General features: G+C 36.6%; 1 protein-coding gene across 5 annotated transcripts in view; it reads left to right on the top strand.

The window, feature by feature from the left end:
- LOC134753688 (plectin-like) overlaps positions 1-22,529 on the top strand; it is an 81,705-nt gene that overhangs the window by 20,044 nt on the left and 39,132 nt on the right. The gene's annotated exons all lie outside the window — the stretch shown is intronic.

Raw genomic sequence — 22,529 nt, 5'->3', positions numbered from 1 at the left:
ATAACTGATTTGCAAGACCGAAGTGATCCCATAAGTGTTTCGGTTTGTCAAAACAAAGTTTTGCACGGAACACTAAAAATACCAAAAAATTGCAAACCGTATAATTTATGAACTCTTAAATTATTATTGTCGAATTTTTAGGTGCTTACTTACCTATATACCGAAGTTGTTCTCTCTACAACTCCTAATCCAAATGTTTGGTTGGCCAAGTGGATTTTAAAGCAGTGAATAATGTGATTCATATCGTACAAGGGCCTGACACTTTGATAGAGAAAGATAGATTGCGATTCCTATAAGAGGAAAGAGAAAATAGTGCCATGCTTTGTCCTTATTACCGACCGGGTGGCATCATAGGTAGGAGGCGATGGCAAAATACCGAAATTTATAAGAGTGAAAGAGAAAAAATCCTATGCTGCCAAAATTTTATATGAATGTTCTTTCTCTTACCCCCGGTCGCTCTGTGGCGCATCTATAACTACTTGTATACATATACTATGTCTATGATATCGTATAAGTTTTATTGTTTTACGGACTATCAAAGTTTTATGGCCTGTTCACGGGTGCAATGAATTTTACTGGTAACTTACATTGTAGTGTAAAGAAGTTTAGGTATTTTGCACACACTAGGACACAAACCATGCAAAAAGTCTGAATCCTACCGCAACCTCGGAAAGTATTTTTCTTTGTGTTTCATTAGCCAAATTTTATTTTACCGAAATTGAATGACACTTGAGAAAAAAAAACATAAGAATAAGAATAAGAACAATTTTTATTGACAATAGAAAACAATTTCACAGACACATAGAAGCCATTATGTGCGACATAGAGGTATAGTTGGTCAAACCAAATTGGCAGTACCTAAATAAGAACAAAAAAACTATACTTATCCTTTTCTTTTGGGCGCGTGTACTTGTGTAAGACAAAGATAGTATGATTCTCCTGTCTATGTTTGAAATGACAAACTATAGTAGAAATTAAATAAAATTGAACTAAAAAAAATCCTTACTAAATTTAAAATTTTACGTCAAAAATGTGACAGTTACGTAGGAAGTGGCGTCTTCATTAATTTTCTACAAATTCTGATTTGTGACTCCTCTGAAAAACTGACGGCTTATGAATAAAAACGCGTTCTGTCAAATGAAAATATGACAAATGTAGCGAGGTTGCGATCATGAGGTTGCGATAGGTAACAATCAAAATTGGAAAATTACCTTAATCATCAACATTTGGTGGATAAATTTCACGTTTTTTCCATCCTGTCATTAATCAAATTCTGTTAGCTTTTTGTCCAGACCTCAGTAATTTTAATTTGCATCGAAACAAAAACTTGTTTTTTTAAGCCAGGCAAAGTTTAGCATGGTGGTCAATGTTTACCATGGTTACATTTATTAAATCTTTGATACTACAATTTATAAAATAAAAAATCCTTCGTCATCGGGATATGTTCTTGATGATTGACGTCTTTTTATTTGACTATACAATTCAGTAAATAGCAATCTCAGACTGTCGGAAATTCAGACGTTAATGCTGCAAATAGTTTATATAAATAAATACCTTGTCGTGATTTGAACGGATAAAGTATCACGACCTGTTAGAAATTCGAGCTATTTCAAATATTTCACCCGCTAAGCGACGTGCTCAAATTAATTTCGGCTTCCAGAAATGGCCCGCATTTATCTTTAAAACGGCAGGCGTTATAATATAACGACGGAAATAGAGAATTCGAGTACTTAAGAAATGGAAAATCAACGATCGGTGATCTTCGTCAGTCTATGAAAAAATGTGTCAAATATGCAAGGATAGTCTATTTACGTGTAGTTTAAATACCTAAATAGGTTACCTACGAAGTGTCCGAAATTGGAACACAACACGTGACTTTTCGTAGCATCTGTCATCCTAATACATATTTCATTTTTGTTTGGCTTTTGTCGATGTCGTTTACGTACGATGGTCGTTTTGGCTAGGCCGGCTGGCTAGGTTTAGATGTGCTTTAGGAAAGTTTCCAAAATGTATGGGGATCGACATTTTCCAACTTCTCAAATAGAAACTTCCCTTATTTCAGAAATAAATAATTAATGCAAATATTTCCTTATTTCAGAAATAAGGGAAGTTTCAATTTGATAAGTTGGAAAATGTCGATCCCCATACATTTTGGAAACTTTCCTAAGGCATACCCCATACATTAGAACATAACGACCGAATCATGGCCGTATGGAATGTGGTTGTACTGTTTGGGACAATCTAAGGTAAATAAGGGTTCCTTTTGTACCTTTTTGGTACGGAACCCTAAAAAGGGGAAGGGGGCTAAAAGCGAGCGTATTGCTTATAGCGAGCACTTATATGAATGTTTTAAACATTGACATAACATATTACTTATATTAGCTTTAAACGTTTAAAGACATTGGCGGCCAATAGAGGCATATAAGTTTTATTTTTTATTCATCACAAACTGCAACTGCGTTTGTCTATGTCCGCACTGTATTTATAGAATTAGCTTACCAATTAAACAATTAAAGGAAACATTAACGATATTCAAACTGACACGAACGCAGTTAAATTGATTACGTAATGATAACAATTACTTTTTACTTCCGATCGATACAAAACCATTAGGTATACTTAATGCCCCATATCGGTTATGCGACTCGAGTTTGCTCCATAAATACCTGAGCATTAGTGAACTTTATTGCACCGATATAAGACCTAAAAATGGTAAGTTAATAATGCTGTTAGTTTATTTAATAGAACACGTTTATAATAATAATATCAGCTCTAGCTTTCGAAATTAGGAATCGAATACCGTAAAATCAGGTAACTTTAGTCCACAACTTGCAACTATGGTACAACCAGTAAAATATGTAGGTATGTATGTAGAACAATGACAGGCCAATTCTAGTTTTAGTTATTAGATCTCATTCCAATATGATTCATTCATTTTTTCAAAATTCTTTTTGTCCAGTCGTACTGTATACATATAATAAGTATTTTTCAAATTATGTTGAGTATATAATATATAAAGAGCAATAGTGTATCTAAGCTCTAAAATAAATGTAACGAGTACAAATCATAGGCTTGTTAAGAATCAGCGTTAAAAACTGGACCATAGCTGGACTTAAGGACTATAGTTACCTGATTTTACGGTACTTATTTTCATACAATAGAAATTAATCGGTATTCAAGTTCAGTGTCAAGTTCGATTGTTAATATACGTATTATGTACATTTTAATTAACTAAACAGATAGGTAGTTCACTGCCCTTACCTAAATACCAAACATCACAGAAATTTTGAGAAATACAACATTAAGATTTTTATTTATACCGGTACTCGTCTACGATCCCTGTGAACAATAGTTATGTTTTACAAGGGGACAAAGTAGTTGTTTAACCGCTCGTAATAATATTGATACCCGAGCAAGCGAAAGATTCAAAAATTGAACCACGAGCGTAGCAAGTGGTTCGAAAAGCGGAATCTTCAGCGTTGCAAGGGTTTAAGGCATGTGGACAAAAAATTTCACCACACCAACGCGGGGAAAATACCAACGGTAAAACATCAGACAAAATGAAACCAAATCAAATCCAAATGAAGTTATTAAATATTTATCATTCAAAACCATTATTTAAAAGTCAATTCTATCAGCCAACATGAGCAAACAACTCAAAACGCATCAGATTAATTTGTCTCACATGTAGACAAAATGCAACTTTCTTATCAGTTTTTGAAGTACAAAGAGAGCCTTTCCGAGCTGGTGTGGTAAAAAATAATTTTCCCCTCACTAGCTCGGAAAGTTGTCTTTTATCCTTTAAAACAAGCGGGGAAAAACGCATTTTATCCACTAGTGGGGAAAGTAATTTGACCTTGGATGGAGCGTGTTTAGGTAGCTTGACAGATAACAAAACGTAAAACGCTCATAATAATGATTCGTTTGATATTAATTATCATTAAACAAATGGTTTGAGCATCTAATAAAAAATACCAAATTTAGCTTTATTTAATGATTTTATGTCATAAACTTTAAAGTTCCATAAGAAACGTTTGTTTTTTAATAATGATGTTAAATATAATTCTGAACGCACAAGTTGAGTCAATGCAATTTCAAAACGCATCATTGACATTTCATACGTCAGAAATGTCAACATTGTCAACAAAATTTTTACTTAAAAACTTCTCACGTAAAAATACAGAATTTCCAGTTTTTTGTTATAATATCGTAAAAAAATGAGTGATTTCAGTGATGAAGATGATCTAACGCCTGTGGATGTTGCACTTTCCTCGCTATAGTGAGGTGAAAAGTTTTGTGTTACACACGGGTGCAAATGTATTTTACTTCTCGTGTGTTGAAACACTCGCGGGTAAAATACAACTTTGCACCCTTGTATAACAAATAACTATTACGCATCAGTAAAAAAAATTGTGACGCAAACAGTATTATCATAGAGAATTTAGAATAGAGGCGTATTGTCAAAGAAGATTTTGTAGTCACAGTTTTACTGCCATCTTTCGACACAGGATTAAAACTTTTAGAACGCCATTTGACTTTAATCCTTGCGCGGTAAAATAAGCACCGTGCCTAATAAGCGAATTATGAGGTTATTATCGTCTGGCCGTAGCCGTAACAATACACTCACACTTTAAACCGACATTCTGACCGTCACGAACATTCAAGTAACATAACATAAATCTATGTACTAGTTTTCGTTGCTAGAAATTGTAATACAAATAAATTAGAGCGAATATGAGTGTTACATACAAAACTTCGTGAATGTCGCTTACAAAATGTAATTCTTCTAATACTTCTGAAAATTATGAGACACCCCCCTTTTCATGTTTTGATTTTCAGACAAGTTATATGGCACGTACCCATTTTCACATGCGCTGCAAGAAACTTACACCCCTTTCCATCAGAGACAAATATTTAATGTATTAATACTACCATAGAGTAACTTATACTAGAGCGGTACTGTCATAGAAAATTTTGTAACCACAGTAAATTCACTGCCATCTATCGACACACTTTAAAACTAAAAATGAAGATTTATAAAAATACGATAAAATGTATTTAAATATGGATAAATGATTTTTTTTATTTGCATTAATTATTTTTATGATTTTGACCCATGTTCTTTCACTGATATGCGTAAAAATTGTTGAATAACAAACGAAACCGTCAACGCCATCTATACGACAGTAGGCCAAAGCTAGTAGCACCCTCTTATCGAGAGTCAAATTTTCTTGATTTTCGAGGCACGTTTTTTCCTTAGACTGTATCCATCTATTACGGAGTTATATCTATCTTTGATAGTACATACATAAAACGACGCGTTGGCAATCAATTAACCCCCTTTCATTATTTTAATCATCTCGGTCACTATAAAACCAAAACAGTCAAGTTAAAAACGTCGATTTGTTGCGTAACCATCAGTTATTACGTAAATTACGTTCACGTTATTTTCGGCGGAGCGGATCAATGAGGGACCCCTAACGCCATCCGGCGGCGGGTAGCTGAACCAAACAACCCTTGTCCTGATTCAGCGACTAATATGAGCATTCGTTTGAGGACGGATTAAAAAAAACGTTATTCGAGTAAGGTCAATACCGATAAGTGTGGCTACAGGATAATTGCGGCTGGCCTTCACATTAGGGCGTGTCTACCCATAGGTAGTGTTTAGTGGGAGTTAGTACATAGGTAGGTATGAAACAAAATGCAGGTAGCAAATGTATGAACTCGCAATAAACAAATCAATGAGTAAACATGCCCTAAAGACCAGTTACATTTACCCCGTAGTTACACTTACTCGTATTTACTTGTTGAATCACTTGAAAAGTTTGTACCTAATAGTATTTTTAAACAGTATAATTAGATGATAGAAAAAAGTAATGCGAGCAAACGAGCAAACGCTAACCCGAAGAATATTCACTCAGAATTGTAATGTTTGAACTTTTAATGAAATGACTTCCAGCGGCTCTTTGCTTGGGAGCAAATCGTCCAATACCTTAAACGGCAGTAATTTTAATATTTTGCGAGATAACGACAAAAAGTACGAGTTGAAAGCAATCTCACTGGCTTGTTTCTAGTTTCCTGGCTTTAGGCCCTCTTAAAGTTATAAGGAGTTTTAACAATAAAAAATATGATCAAACTAATCAAAGAGAAGGGATGGTTTTGGTGGTTGTTGTGGTAGTATTTTAAAAAGCGTAAATTATTGCGCTGTTCTTAAATAAAGGACGCTTAGTGCGAGGAATTTCGTATACAGATGACCTACCGCGAACCACGTTCGGCGTGTTGCCTCTCTGTCGCACTTGTAAATTCGTATGTAAGTGTGACAGGGAGGCAACACGTCGAACGAGGTTCGCGGTAGGCCCTCTGGTCAGTAGGTATTTCGTTTATTCATATCTCTATCGCACGCGCGTAATTAGTATATTGCTGTTCCGCCAATGAAGCCAGCGGTCAATGACACTGCGAACGCGACAGCAATATAATAATGCGCGTGCAATAGAGATAGGAATAGGTGGGTTAATGTACGAAATTTCTCGCACATTTCATCTTTTCTTTAGTAAGTCTGCCTGTCCATTTTGCTCAAGTGGTAAAGAATAAGAATTCTAATAATCATCCTTTTGCAAACAGAGCAGTCGTTCTCAAAGTTTTAATGTGCCCCGAATACTCAAATAGGATCAAACTGTCAAAGATTCAAACTGGCGGGCCCAGTTTAATAGCCGCTGTTCCTTGAGATAAAAAGTTTTATAGGAGAGCATCTATTTGAACTTGAGTTATCAATTGACCCATAAATATAGGTATACTTATGAACCTGACTGACTGCAATATGGGTAACAGCCTGAAATAAAAGCTTTTTATTTTTATTTTTTTATATAAAATCCGTTCGTAAAACTTTACTTTAAACACAGCTTTAATCCGAATACGCGAATACTAAGTGTTTACTTGCGTGCGTGAACTACAAATACAACTATAAGGTTGTGTAAAACAAATTCTCGGAAAACGCGCTCTATTTTATTAGATAACTCGCGTAGGAATGTCGAAATACCATCCGGCATCAAAAGGGTCTTGGTAGAAAGTATAGTTTGATATAGCTTTTTAGTTTAGGATAGATCACATCGGTTCTGTCGACCTTTTGCGGGTTGTGATGTATGCCGTTCATTGCTCGTGTCTGGATCGGGTTGTGATGTATGCCGTTCATTGCTCGTGTCTGGATCGGTTTGTGATGTATGCCGTTCATTGCTCGTGTCTGGATCGGGTTGTGATGTATGCCGTTCATTGCTCGTGTTTGGATCGGGTTGTGATGTATGCCGTTCATTGCTCGTGTCTGGATCGCGGGTGTACTAAAGAAAAAACGGCGCGAGGTTGTAAGTAATCTATTTCGGAGAATTTTACCAACTGCTTATGAATTGATGCTCCTTAAAATGCCGGAAAGAGAACTTTTGGTCTGACGTGGCTTGGCTTAAAATCAAACCACGTTCCCTTTTTTTCAATGAAATGAAACATTGATAACAGGGTTTGCTTCAAATACATAACTCAGGTTCCTAACGGTCTAAAAAATATTAAGTGATAGCATTCGTACGAGTAATAAATGACACTGATTAAATCTAGCTTCTTAGATTCTTATTGCGCCAAATCTAACTTTCCCTGCTTTTTTCTAACAAAAACAGATAGGAAGTATGGAAAAAATTACGAAAAATGATTTTCCTTCTTATTTGGACTTTTCTAAATGTATAATAAAAATAGCATCATGTTTTCGAGTTACCTTAGTGATTCAAAAACCAGTAAAATATGAAAGAGCGAGATAATAATATTTGAATATAAAAGAGACGCAGTAACCTTACAAATTTCCTTTTCTATAGAAAACCTATAAATACACATTACATTTATTCTGAGGTTGTGCAATAAAGAGGATTTGTATTGTATTGTACACAAATATAAGCTACCTACGCATCTTTTTCAGTAATGGCGTTAGGTGGAGTTTTTATTAATTCTCAATGTTATTCATTGTATGAAAAAAAAAACCCTAAAGTGAGCTTTGCCATATACTTTAGCTTACATTCATAAATTAGATTTTTACCTACAATGAGTCATCATCTCATGTGCCTACATCCGTTGATTAATTCTTGCTATTGAAGTTTAATCTTGATTCATCATGTGATTTGTACCTACATCCAGCTGCAAAATGCATAACCACGTTAGTAATGGAATTCATCCTTAAAGTAGGTATGCACTTTTGCATCTCGCTGCACATCCAAAATCAAAGATCCCTTTAAAAGGCTAACAGGTAGAGGGAGCTTACAAGGTGTAACACTAAGACAGCCTAGCCACGCCACATACCCCCTTATTCATAAAACCTTGCAATCTCTTACAAACCTCCATTTTTGTCTCTTTCTAACAAATATAAATGTCAAAATGACGGATAAGGACCAAAGAGACTCGTGGTTTTTCCTTGGGAAGATAGGATGCGGTTAGATTAAACCATTAATCTAGCAACAAACAACAAAGTAGGTCAACACAAAAACTTAATTGTAAGTATTTACACTAGAACAACAGACTTTAGTTAGTTCAATTGTACAATCTCCGTTTATTCTCGCCCCGGCACCCGGCCAAATCGCTCGAAGTCAAACTTTAAAAAAAAAACTACGATGCCTCGACAAAATGGGTCAAACATTGAGGTTACTTAGTCCTTGTCCTAACTAAGCGACTAACGGGGCGACGCAATGCGTGTTGAGCATAGCTAGGGGACTCGAAAATCGTCTATGTGCCTCTCTATCACTCTTCCGCATTCGAGCAAATTCAGCAAATGGATGATAAATAAAGTTATTCGCGTCAGTTCGCCAACATTGACATGAATGAATCGAGTGATAAAACGTATTTCTGTGTATGTGTACGTCAAAATACTACAGGTTGATGATAGAACGACACTCACGCGAAATGGATATTTATCACGATTCGAACTTTAATATTAGGTCTAGATACGATATGGATCTTGTACTTAAATAAAATCGTCATTGCCACTTGTTTTGTAGGTAGGTACGCTTAAACTCGATACCGCCAGCCGTATGAAAAAAACCAAGAATCCGCGCTTAAACCTAACCCAACTCAATTTCCCTTATTTATGCCGCCGTGAAAATAAAGTATCACAGATCAGTTAACCTGGCCACTAAATTTAAACCCTAAGCCACCCTCAATCAAATATCAACCTTAATCCACTTACCGACGGTATCAATTCCATTACTCAGTCTAACAATTTTATCTCGGAGTAATGTGAACTTTGAATTTAGACTCTGTTTTTGAGGTGATAGGGTTTAGTTTCGTTTGTCGGTTAAGTTGTACGAGAGCTAGTAAAATCGATACTATCTCGGCTACTAGGGTGGGTGGGGGTAATCAGCTGTCAGTTTAGTGCTTACAATTACGTTACGTTAGATAAGGCTGCGTTATGTTAGAGTTTGTATTTAGTAATTAATTACAGTGCATGTGGTTTCAATTCAGGTATTAGCAGTTGAAATTAGGGGCGGATTTTAGGTTTCGCCGCTTAAATTAAGGGTCGGCATCATGTAAATGAATAAAGGAAAAGGATGATCTGAAATTAATAATCACTATCTGAGAGATTGAGTTACAGTTAGGTGCATAACTGATCCAATAGTAGCATCTAGTGCAGCTGTTCATACTAAGGCAGCTGTTTACGATCAAATAGTTACTTATTCTAAGAACAAATTATTTTACTTTCTATGAACATATTTTAATTTGTGTTTTTTCAAGTAGACACACTACTATTTAAACTATAAACAGGAATAAACGTCATATAGGAAGGAAAAAAATGCCCAAAGCCTCCAGTGTCCAGAACCGCGTAGACTACTCCCTGAGTACAGGCACAGAATAAGTAATAGTATTATCATACAGAACGGCCACGCACCGCCCCGCCCCGACTCGGATTACCTCGCCCCGCGACAGAAATCTGGCGGACTTCTGGCGTACTATCAGTACTATTTTTAAGCAACTTTATTCACACTATGACGCGTGTACAGACGTGCCGTTCACACATAGAAACGCAAGTGATTTTTGATGTATGCCGCCCTGTGGTACATGAACAGGCTCAGTGGCGAGCGGAGCGTGCAGCGGAGCGGAGAGCGTTCAGGGGAGCGGACGAGCGTTCGGCGTGGTGTGCAGCGTCGCCTCAAGCATCCAATTGTTTTGTAAAGCGTGCACTGAGGCCGCTCGCACACCTTTGCGTTTGTTTAAGAGTCACACGAACCCGCCGCGCGCCGCCAAAAGGCCGCTCCCATACGATCGAAGTAACTTGACATGAACATTTACGTACCACATATAAATATACCTACTCTGTCTGGCACTAGTTTCCGTTGCTAAAAATTGATATACAAATACAATAGAGCTAGTAGATCTTTTGTATGTAAAACTTCTTCTCGGTCTAATTTCTTTGTATTATTATTTCTAGCAACGAAATATATAACAGACAAAGATATATTTTAATTGAATGTTCATGTCAAATTAAAATAAGAGCGTTAGCGTTGCTTTGATTGTATGGCGGCGGCTAGGTTCGTGTGACTCTTAACATGGACGCCGCACCGCACGCAGCACGCACTGCTACACGCCCCGCTCATGCATGCGCATAGTTTAGTTGGCACAGTAAGGTCCCATTAGCACGAGAGCTTAAAAAGCGTTGCGTGTGCGACGCACCCATAAGTAAGAGCGAGAAAGTGATATCTCTTTCTCGCTCTTACTTATAGGTACGTCAAACACGCAACGCTTTTTAAGCTCCCGTGAGAATGGAGCCTAAGTAATCTGTGTACTTGCCGTATAACGTTTGGAATTTAAATTTTGTAGAGTTGAACGTTTTAGTAGGTAACTTAAACCGCCCGGGAGTTTCGGATGGGCCAGAACGCCCGGAACACAGCCGGGCTAGCACATGATTGGCGCGAGAGTATCTCGCCGCGACAAAGACTACCCGTCCCCCTTTAATTCATACAGTTAGTAAAAGACGGGTAGTCTATCTCGCGGCGAGATACTGTCGCGTCAATCATGTGCTCGGCCTACTGAAATAGCATATGCATTTATAATGCGAATTACGAACCTCAGCTGCGCTGGTCTTTACGTATAAAGACTTAAGTACGTATTTAAATAAAGTAAATATTTTTAATACAAAAATTACGGCATTCACACAAAATAAATAATTTAAGTAGGTAGTACCGTATAACAGGATGGCTTCGAAGAGGCGACTTTGAAATTTCCGTTTTAAGACATAATACAAAAAAAAAATATATTTATTTATGCCAGATTTTTGGTTGTACATATGATAGGTAAATTGATAGTAATCTTTATTAATCTTAAACTTATACGAACAGTTCGAAGAAACCTGCTAATCACCCCATTTTACGGTACTAAAATTACTAAAAACTTGAACGTGAAAAAATGCGGAAATCTTCCTCAACTTTTTCATATAACCTATTTTGTCCTTGGATATTGCAAAGTTCCAACTGTGAAAGAATATAAAAATCCGTTCGAAAGTTTGTATGCATAGAAGTTTGTATGCAGGGATGGTACCTTCTCTCTGTTTAATTAATGTCATTAACGGGTCTGACTTTAGTGACTTTGTAATCGGGGGTGGTACCTTCTCTCTGTTTAATTAATGTCATTAACGGGTCTGACTTTAGTGACTTTGTATGCGGGGGTGGTCTCCTCTTAATTAATGTCATTAACGGGTCTGACTTTAGTGACTTTGTATGCGGGGGTGGTACCTTCTCTCTGTTTAATTAATGTCATTAACGGGTCTGACTTTAGTGACTTTGTATGCGGGGGTGGTACCTTCTCTCTGTTTAATTAATGTCATTAACGGGTCTGACTTTTCTCTGCTGTACTGTACTAAGCTCTTGTCAGCGTGTGTTTAAAGTACCTACAGTGATAATGATAAGTACATATAGTCAAAAAAAATTAGCATTTATGTCATGTTTGGAATATCTGTAATCAACTTGTTATAGTAGGTAACTAAAGTTTTTATCAAGAACGTATGAAATGGTATATTGTTTTTCACATTTTCTTTCATAAACTATGAAAAAAAATGTTTTGAAATGTGCAATTTGAGCTCTTTCAAATGATACCCCACTTAGTATAATGAGATATTGCTCCCTCTTCATATTGGGCATTTTCCATAGCAAATAAGAAATAAAAATTCTTTCAGTGTGTCTGGGTTTCCCTTGTTCATGACTATTCCAAATTTCAAACCGATAGCTTAAGTAATTCTCGAGATATTTAGCGATGTAATTACAGAGAGACAGACGGACGGACGGAGAGTTGCACCATAAGGGTTCCTTTTGTACATTTTCGGTACGGAACCGTAAAAAGGGATCTAAACATGTTGAGCGTTTATTCGACGATAAATAGTTACTTGTTTAAAAAAAAATATTGTATTAGATTACCGCGATAGTTATTCATGAAATAAATCTCAATTGCTATATCGATTGCTAATAGAGCGGAAATTAAGGGTTCGAAACGTCGGGATGTATTTTAAATTCATTAAACGTGTAATGTTTATATAAAAAAGTAGCTTATGGAGACAGTCTAACTGAACTTTCATAAGGTTACGGCCGATTTACACCTTTCCATACAAACGGAGTTTCGTTCTCATTTTAAAACTACGTGTTGGATTGTAATGAGACTTTGCACATAAAATGACAATGAGGTATATCTAGTCCTGTAATTAGTTCATATAGCTCTAGTTATAAAACAAACGAAATAGAGCAAAAACAAGTTTGTATGAAAAACAATGCTGTTTTGTATTCGCTGTACTTTTTTATATAGTAAGTACAAAGTTTCAGAGTAATCTAGTTAGTCGTTTTAAAATGAGAGCAAACTACGTTTGTATGGAGAATCGAGCTTGCCGGGGTAGCGTCCTCATTACACCATTTCCATATCCTTCAACTTACACAGACTAATTTGTAATGCATATTAAATTCAGTAAACGCGCAGCTTGATCGCGCTCCCATCGATTATTAAATTGCATGTGGCATTAGCGAGTCGATGTAAAAGAAAATTGGACTGTGATTTATAAATAATGTAGGCAATTAGGCATCATGGTAATGGTAATTGGCTATTCGTGAAGGACGTTTACACATGGTCACGATTAAAATGGGTCATTTTGTATATAAACAATATATTTAAAGTCCCCTTTTTTGCATTTAGGTGTATTTAGTAGGTACCTAACTACAAAACTATCTTATTACCGTAGGAGACAAAAAACACGCAATGTTTTGGCTCGACGTTCGATAACGCGCTACGCGGCTACGCCGTAGGCATGCCGTAGCACCTGCTACGGCGCTTAGCACACCGGATCCGTTTCGCACGTCGCTCCGATGTTTGAGCGAGACAACGCTATGCGCGACCGACCGACGTGCGAATCGGATCCAGTGTGCTAAACACCTATGAGGAGTATTAGGTAGCAATTTACTGTTTTAATAATAACCCCACCATAATTTATGGGGAAGTTTTCAAAGAATTTGTAATTATGCAACGGTACATAAAATATTAAAAAATATTCTCATACAATATAAAGTAACTATTACCGGGAATTCACGTCCGTCCACTCCACGAACTTTCTGATTCGCAAAGCAAAGGATGTGCTATATCTAGTACATAAACAATTAGTACTCAATAGGGAATGCAATCTCGATCTCGCAATTTCGAGATTCAATCTCGTTGACAGGAAATCTCTATTTTGGCAATCTCGGTCAAGATCTCGATTAATATTTTCGAGATCTCGAACGAGATTGAACGTGAATTACTTTGTTTTGAGTAGTCTTTTTGACCTTAGATTCATGTTGTTCAGGCAGTGATATTTTGTGTTGCCGACTATAAGCGACCGAGCGGAATATAAAAGCACTGTGGCGCGCTCTGTGCAGAAGAATCGTACGACTTAGTGTACCAACAATGGCCACAATTAAAAATAATTATTACCACTTTTTCTCACTTATCTACCGTTTCTTACTTAGGGACATGCAAATTTGAGCTATTTTCCTTTTTTTTTGTTAAAGTATTTTTTTAGTTAAATGTTGATTTAATTCGTTGTTTTCATTTTCAAAATATAACACGACGTACCCTAATTAAGTATATACGGAATTATTAGAGATTTTTCATCAAAATAACACATTTTTAATTACTTTGTCGAATCTCGACCTCGTCGAGATTTATCTCGACCTCGAAAGTCTGACGGTCGAGATCTCGAAACACCCAATTTCGATTCATATTTATCGTGCGAGATCTCGAATCACCAATCTTGGTGCGAGATTGCATTTCCTACTCGACTATAATTAGTTAATTAGTTCACAGGCAATTACCAGTAATAATTCTAAATAGTCGGTACGGTACAGGCTAACGCTAGTTTTGATATAATCTATCAATTGTCATAGACATGCAATATACGAGCCATTTCATTTAATGTTGTTATTACCACTTTCTACCAGTGTGCGGCGCTGTGCGGTGCGGTGCGGCACAAGCATTCTATTTGGATAAGTATTCCAGAGTGGCAGATACTTTTGGCGCGTTGTTTCATACGCTACTTTTGATTCTCACTATACCTCAGTGATATTAGTACTATACCTAATACGCGGGATATTAGTGTCATACCATAGAGTAACTTATACTAGAGCGGTACTGTCATAGTAAATTTTGTAACCCCAGTAAATTCACTGCCATCTGTCGACACACTTTAAAACTAAAAATGAAGATTTATAAAAATACGACTAGACAGAATGTATTTAAATATAGATAAATGTTTTTTTTTATTTGCATTAATTATTTTTATGATTTTGACCCGTTCTTTCACTGATATGCGTTAAAATTGTTAAATAACAAACGAAACCGTCAACGCCATCTATACGACTGTAGGCCAAAACTAGTAGCGCCCTCTGAACGAGAATCAAATTTTCTTGATTTTCGAGGCACGTTTTTTCCTTAGACTGTATCTATCTATTGCGGAGTTATATCTATCTTTGGTCATACTAATATAATAACATTAATAACCCATAAAATAATACGTGTGTCTCATTCTTTGCCGTGTAATAAAGCGAGAGCTCCGCATTGTAGGAATTCCTCCGGCCTGTTTACACGCCGCCGGGAATTCACGTCCTCGACCTTACTGCTTCGCGGAGCGAAGGACGTGCTATATTTAGTACATAGACAATTAGTAGGTACTGAACTATATTTAGTTCAGGATCATCATATGTAAATCACGGATTTAGATTTTAATAAACCGGATGGAGTACACGGGCCAAAAAGTGTGTCCACATGAGAAGTCAAAGTGGGCGGTTACATCTCTTTCTAATTAGGGTGACCATAAGTCATATGTATGTGGGATATTAGGATAAGTTGGAATGTATAGTTTGGCCAAGATCTTTTTTCATTCATGCATAGGAAGTCAGAGAGAATGGATATAGTTTTTTTTCTCCTTAACGCTTGTAAAACGCTTCACAAAACCTTACTTAATTTAGTCGTTATATAGGTAAAAGCTGTTACTGATGACAGACAGACTGACAGACGGGCAGCGGAGTCTTAGAGGGTCCCGTTTTTACCCTTTGGGTACGGAACCCTAAAAATGGTCACGTTTTTTCATTTGTAGTCTGCCTTTTCGCACTCATGGTATGTTTATATACGTAATGGCTTCTCTTTTGCACACTTCAGCTATTCTTTAAGCGTCATCGTACTTAATTGCATCATTTTTTTTTTATTTGCCGCCTTTGTGTACTGACGGAAATGTGTGTTCAACCTATATAGAATATTATGTATAAATGTGTCTGTAATATTTAAGGATTTTGGATTTAAATTTTGGCAATTATATAGCTCTCATTACGTGCACAAATAAATCATTTATCTATCTATCTATCAACCAAATAATTAAACATGCCGAAATAAAGATATACTTATTTAGGTAAACTTATTTTTACATTAAGTAAGTACGTAGGTAATAAGAACTCTGTAAGGCCGATTCACATCGTGCCGACATCATAGTCACCCTAATGAGTTTGACAATGTTTTCTTGTATTTTTATCGTAAACTTTAATAGTTGAGGCTTACCTGTGAAAAGATATACCACAATCAACAAAACTTTCACTTCTGCAACCTTTCACACAACATGTTTTACCCATTTTATACTTTATTTCGCAAATAAATCTTGAGCGCCGCCATTCATGTATTTTGAAAATTACTTTATCAAGTTGGGGATACCAATTAATATTCAAAGTTACTACAATGTCTACCATATTAAAATTAATGTATTTTTTGTTGTGCACATGCTTGGTTAAATCAGTTAATAATATTGACATTATAACTATTTACAAATTACGTAAAAGATATCAGAACCGCACTCTGAATATAGCACTTAAATAATATAAAAAGGTATTTAATTTTAGTATTTATTGATATAAATACTACCAAAATGGTATTTTTTTATCATTGGCAACATGTGCGAGTGGGACACCGCGACCCACTTTTGCTATCTCATGTGGACCGTTTTCTCTAGTCTGGTACGAACACCTTTCTGGCTCGGTGATAAGGTTCAATTTAGTATGGCAAAAAAAGTGACAGCTCGCTCCTGTTTAGGGTATAACTTCATGATGTAAATACGTGTACAGGCGTATTCGAATTTTAGTTTTTCGATCTGTTTCCGATATGATCTTATCTTATGGTTTTGGGGGCCCTTGCGGATACATTTCGACCCATAGGGATCTTTTGTGCAGTTACCCGTCCGCTACTCAAGAGCTTTTCCCACCATCTCCATAATTATGCCGGATGATGGAGCTCATGGGTAGCGTTTTGAATTCCTTTGGTTCCATATACCCTGTTCCAAAGTCTTTTATTCTTTGTCTGGCGAGGGCGTGACATTCACACATCAGGTGTTCTACTGTCTCTTCCTCTTCGCCACACATACGAAAATCGGTGTTGTCAGCGTGTCCGATATGATACTGATCTTTTGACGTTTTTGACTGAAAAAATCGTCGCTATACTTACTCAACCTCATATCTGCAACAATCATTTAATGGAAATGTCGCTTTTCTTTCATTCGGAATACGGGTGTTTTTGTCATCAAATGACTGTTGCAGATACGAGGTTGAGTAAGTATAGCGGCGAAATGTGACTTTTGACACTGACAGATCAGTATCATATTCTTCTATTCGTTTTATAAGGGCGTCCTTTAAATGAAAAGGAATGAAACAAACGTTGACATTCACAAATATAGCCATTACATTAAAACAAATTCCCGACCCATGTATATGTATACAACCCCGATAAGAATTTTGTTAGCGTGATCGCGTCCAGTTCAACGCCATCTAGCGTGATATTTGGTAAACCTTTTTGTATAAAGTTACTATCAGGACAGTCTAATTTCAAGCATAGACAGAGAGAATCATCTCTTTGTCTTACGCTAGTACTACCCAACAGAAAGGGATGAGTATAATTTTCATGGCTTTTACTATCTGATAAGTTCTGTTTGCCAGACTATAATATAAGTACGCGAACATATACATACTTAGCTTTAATATGACTGGGATTCATCTGACACGCTAAACCGAAAGCGTCCAAAAGGGTACCCGATAAACAAAGCGACTGACATGAGGGATTATAGCATTAGCCCAACACAATGGGGTTGCGGAACTTGCGGATTGTCGGCGTTTACTATTTAACATACTTATTGTTAGATATAATTATAGAGTTTTTCAGAATGTTGAGTGTTTCTAAGTCTTAGTATAATATTGAAGAGGGAAAACCATACCTAACAGAAAACAATTGAATTAAAATTATAATACGAGTAACTTACAACAAACGCTCTTAGATAAGGTTTAAGTTTCGATAAATTCATTGTATTCGAATTTATAAATTTTAACTGAAACAATCCTATTTATACTTAAGGATGACTCACGTTAGACCGGGCCGTGTCCGGGCCGGAGCTTCCGGCGCTTCGTTTTCTATGGAAAGCACCACGTGATCACCTGTCATGTCATAGAAAAGTAAGCGCCGGAAGCTCCGGTCCGGACACGGCCCGGTCTAACGTGAGTCATCCTTTAAGGACTACGTACTTTTCTTTGACATGACAGGTGATCACGTGGTGCTTTCCATAGAAAACGAAGCGCCTGAAGCTCCGGCCCGGACACGGCCCGGTCTAACGTGAGTCATCCTTAAGTATACATAGGATTGTTTCAGTTAAAATTTATAAATTCGAATACAATGAATTTATCGAAACTTAAACCTTATCTTAGAGCGTTTGTTGTAAGTTCCTATATTTTTTAACGCTTCAACTCGATGATTATTTTACTGGCCATTTTAAGGTATATTACATCCATTGTGACAGAGAGAAAACTCCTATACCTGCAAAATTGTTTTATACCACGTCGGTGGCAAATAAACATACGGCCCGCCTGATGGTATTATTATTGTTGGGGTGTTGGGCCTGTGAGTGTCACGTCGACCAAGCAGTGATCTATTGTGACGGCCCTTTAAAGTTCGTTACTAATGCCCGTTGAGTCCAGAAAATTCCAGATTCTTTGGGCCGTAATGTTCTGTACCTCATAGGGTTGCAGTATGTGCCGCCCTAAGTGGATACTTTTTGACATTAGTGGTCCACAGGAACAGAGAATGTGCATTGCAGTCTCCTCTGACTCCTGGCAGAACCTGCATGTCGCATCCTGTTTCTTCCCAATTCGGAACATGTGTTTGTTCAACTTACAGTGTCCAGTCAATATTCTAGTCACTGCGCAGGTTTTATATCTTTTGAGCCTGATGGTAAGCAGTCACCGTAGCCTATGGACGCCTGCAACACCAGATATATTACATGCGCGTTGCCGACCCTTTAAAAATCTGTACATCCCTTTTTTGAAGAACCGTATTATATACTGTAGCCCCTTGGGAAAACCTCAGCAGGGAGCTCGTTCCACAGCCGAAGCGTCCGCGGGAGAATCTTAAGAAAATTCGCATTAAACGGTTTCGCGGGAAAACGGTAGACAATTTCGTGGAATGCTCGAATATAATCGTACACTTTGCATACCTAATAAAATAAAATGTGCCTCAACCCACTTCTTTTTAAGAATGAAACTGGATCGGCAATAAACAACCACTTGTACGCGATAACGTAATTGATATATCACACTTGTATTAGTTACAATACACTTAAACTGTTGTAGACTTTATTCAGTTGGCATAAGGTTTAAGAAAAGTCACACAGCTCAGCATTGAGATGTTTATTTGCATGACCTCATCTGCAGATTGTGGCGGTGCGTGGCTGTACAGTTGCAAACTACAGTAAACTAAAATTACAAAGATAAAAGGCAAAGAAAAGAAACGAAGAAGAGAGTGATGAAAAGAGTTAAGAGTAAAACGTTTATGCACGTGTAGTTATCACTATATTATGCATTGTTGCCTGCCGCTTTTAGGCTATTTTTTATTTTTCGTGTAATAATGCCACTTCCTGACCCAAAAATAATTTAGATATTTAATTTTTAAATGTAATTAAAGTGTAAGTGTTTTGGTTCAGCACTGTGTACTTGCATGTGGTTAAATAAATAAATATAAAATACACGTAAAGCCCGTGCCGTGGTTTGCTTGGCTACTTAAGCCCAGAATTTGGTGTAGAAACTATTAAATTTTTACGAGTGACGAGTTTTTTGTTCTTGTGTAGGTGAAGCAGCGCAAACCCGATAAAAGTTTTTATTTACCACTTTTTCGCTCGTCTGTACTATCCCGGTGATGTCAGAATGCAAGCTATTTATTTTCTTTTAGTTCAAGGTCTCATTTAATGCCTGTCTAAGAGATCGTATTACTTTTGTCTAAATAAAACAATGTATTAGGTACAAGCTATTTGTCAACGGGTCAGTCATCATCTTGAAGTTGTTATAGTCGAGATGACAGTGGTTACTATAGTTAGTGGTTATAGGCACAGTCATTACGTATTTAGGAATAGATTATGAAAAGACTAATTAGTGAAAAAGAACAATTATTTTATAATATAAATTGAAACCAGTGAGATACAAATAAAAGATTCCAATTACGAATTTAGTGAGTGGTGGGTTTTCATTAAAACAAACTAACAGTTTAAAGTTTAACGGTTACAAATGTGTATTTTGATGGATTACTCGTTGAATTCATATATTTACCTACATATATGTACTTTGACCAGTGCTATGTAAAAAATGGTGCCATTTTTAGCCAAAAGGGTACTTATTGTCGCTTGTCACTCTTGTCAGTAAGGCGCTATTTCCATATAGCTTCAATTAGAAATCAACCTTATCAACAACCGACAATGTAAAAATCTGTACACTGTATTATTTTAAAAAACTTTATTATATCGGCAAAAAACTGGTAAGTTTATGATGATGATGATGACAATTGTCACAGATTTAAAAGAATTTTCGGTAATTCTAGACAGGAAATGAGTTCCGTGTCGAAATTTCGTGACAATTGTCGTGTTTCTTGTGACAATTGTCAATAGCTTCGCAAAATAGGTTCTTATTTTTTGGCGATATAATGGAGTTTTTTTTTATTAAAAACGTCGCAATGATTAAGTTTAGGCACAGTATAAGGAAAGTGTCTTTGTTTAAGTACTTTAGGTAAGTACATAAGTATATACCTACCTGTTTTTTTACATTATGCTTTCCTCCACTAAAACAGTTCTCTTTACTAGAAAACCGCCAATCAAATCAAAACCATTTTTCAAAAACTTTTTTTTTCAACAGTCTGCGCAAAGTACAATCTCAAGTCACCTCCACCTTTAAAAGTTCTGTAGGCACCCTTATTCCGACTACCAAAGACTACCCTTCCAAGTCTGAACTCTGATCACCAATAGTTATTATGTCTTGCAGGGTTCAACTTGCGATGGTTTTTAAAATTAAGGTATCCTTTAACCGGCATAAAAGTCTCACAATTACGCAAAATTGAACTCTATCACTTAGAAATAGAGTTTAAAGTTATTATGGGATATATATTCTCCCTGTTATAAACGGGTATAGGAATATGAGTTGAGCAATCTTTTGTATTTGCCCTCTTTTTTGTATTTTTGAAGCATTCTTGGAACAAAAGGTGAGAGCAATGGGCTTTGGGTTTTATGTTGGAACAATAGACTTGGTTTCGGATTAATCGATTATCTTTTAATGTTGTTTGGATGGTTTCAGAGAAAAAATAGAAAAGTACGGGCAAATAATGAAATTTATTTTCTTTTATAAATTAGATCGTGAAAAAGCCTATAGACAGCAGATCAGGCGAAAATTTCGTCAGTCACCGCCTACCGGTTGATACTTCGTCACATTGTAGTTTAGGTGCTATTATGAATTAAAAAATAGTCAGCCGGTTGTATCGCGGTGGAAAGTTCGTGAGCTGGTCACGTGAACATGTACAAAAAAGCATTTTTTTTTAGTCATCACCTCCGATTGATACTTGATACTTTGAGGACCAGCGCTGACTTTAGGGTTAGTATTATGCTGAGGCGGGACCATTTCGTGGTATAACTTTATGTTTTAAATACATATACTTTTTTGGGGTCTCTATTGTTTCCCATATAGTTTTACGTCATAATGTATTGTTTGGCCACATTTTTTAGTCATAATTTGGTTTTTCTCAGAAACGCGTAACTTTTCAGGATTGCCATAAAACAAACCTAACCTAACCTAACCTAACCTATCTATAGGATAGGCTGAGAAAAATCCTAAAAAGTTAACGGTTTCAGAATTATGACTAATAACGAATAATAATATGACATTATGATTTTCAATAATTATGTCAAACAAAGGGACCCCACTTTTTTGTAATACGTTTGTATGAAATGTAGTTTGCCATGAATAAATGAAAATTATTCTTATTCTTATTCCAATAGGTGTATTGCTCCGACTCCGGGCCTAATGCGATACAAATGGCACTATCCCTCCAGGGGCATTAGAACTTTAAAAGATGCAACTTGATTTGATATTATTAGTGGTATTTCAATTGCTCATGACTGCTCCGAGCAGTCAACCAGGCAGGGCAACGGTCTCAAAAAACCGGACAAGTGCGAGTCGGACTCGCCTACCGAGGGTTCCGTACTTTTTAGTATTTGTTGTTATAGCGGCAACAGAAATACATCATCTGTGAAAATTTCAACTGTCTACCTATCACGGTTCATGAGATACAGCCTGGTAACAGACAGACAGATGAACAGACGGACAGATGGACAAACAAACGGACAGACGGACGCGTACGCGTCATCGGGGCCATGTTTTTAGACAACATGATTCGTATACTTAGAACGGTTCTGCTAGACAGTGAAAATTCTGTTCGTAGTTCTAGAATTATCTAGTGTGATATTACTCAGTTCCATAATTTCGAGTGAGATGCGCTGAGAGTAATGTGAAAATCAATATCAAATCACGTTACAATTTTAGAAAGTTCGAATGCGGCTTCTGGCTAATGGTGGACATCAATCTTTTGCCCTATCGATGTTGTTTCAGAATATTAGGTTTCTTAAAGAGAAAGTCATATCGGTGTTATTGCATTTTATGCAGACTTGGAAG

This window comes from Cydia strobilella, chromosome 2 (genome assembly GCF_947568885.1).
Source record: "Cydia strobilella chromosome 2, ilCydStro3.1, whole genome shotgun sequence".
Taxonomy (NCBI): Eukaryota; Metazoa; Arthropoda; class Insecta; order Lepidoptera; family Tortricidae; genus Cydia; species Cydia strobilella.
The sequence above is the reverse complement of the archived record's forward strand: the minus strand, read 5'-3'. Positions and strand labels throughout refer to the sequence as shown.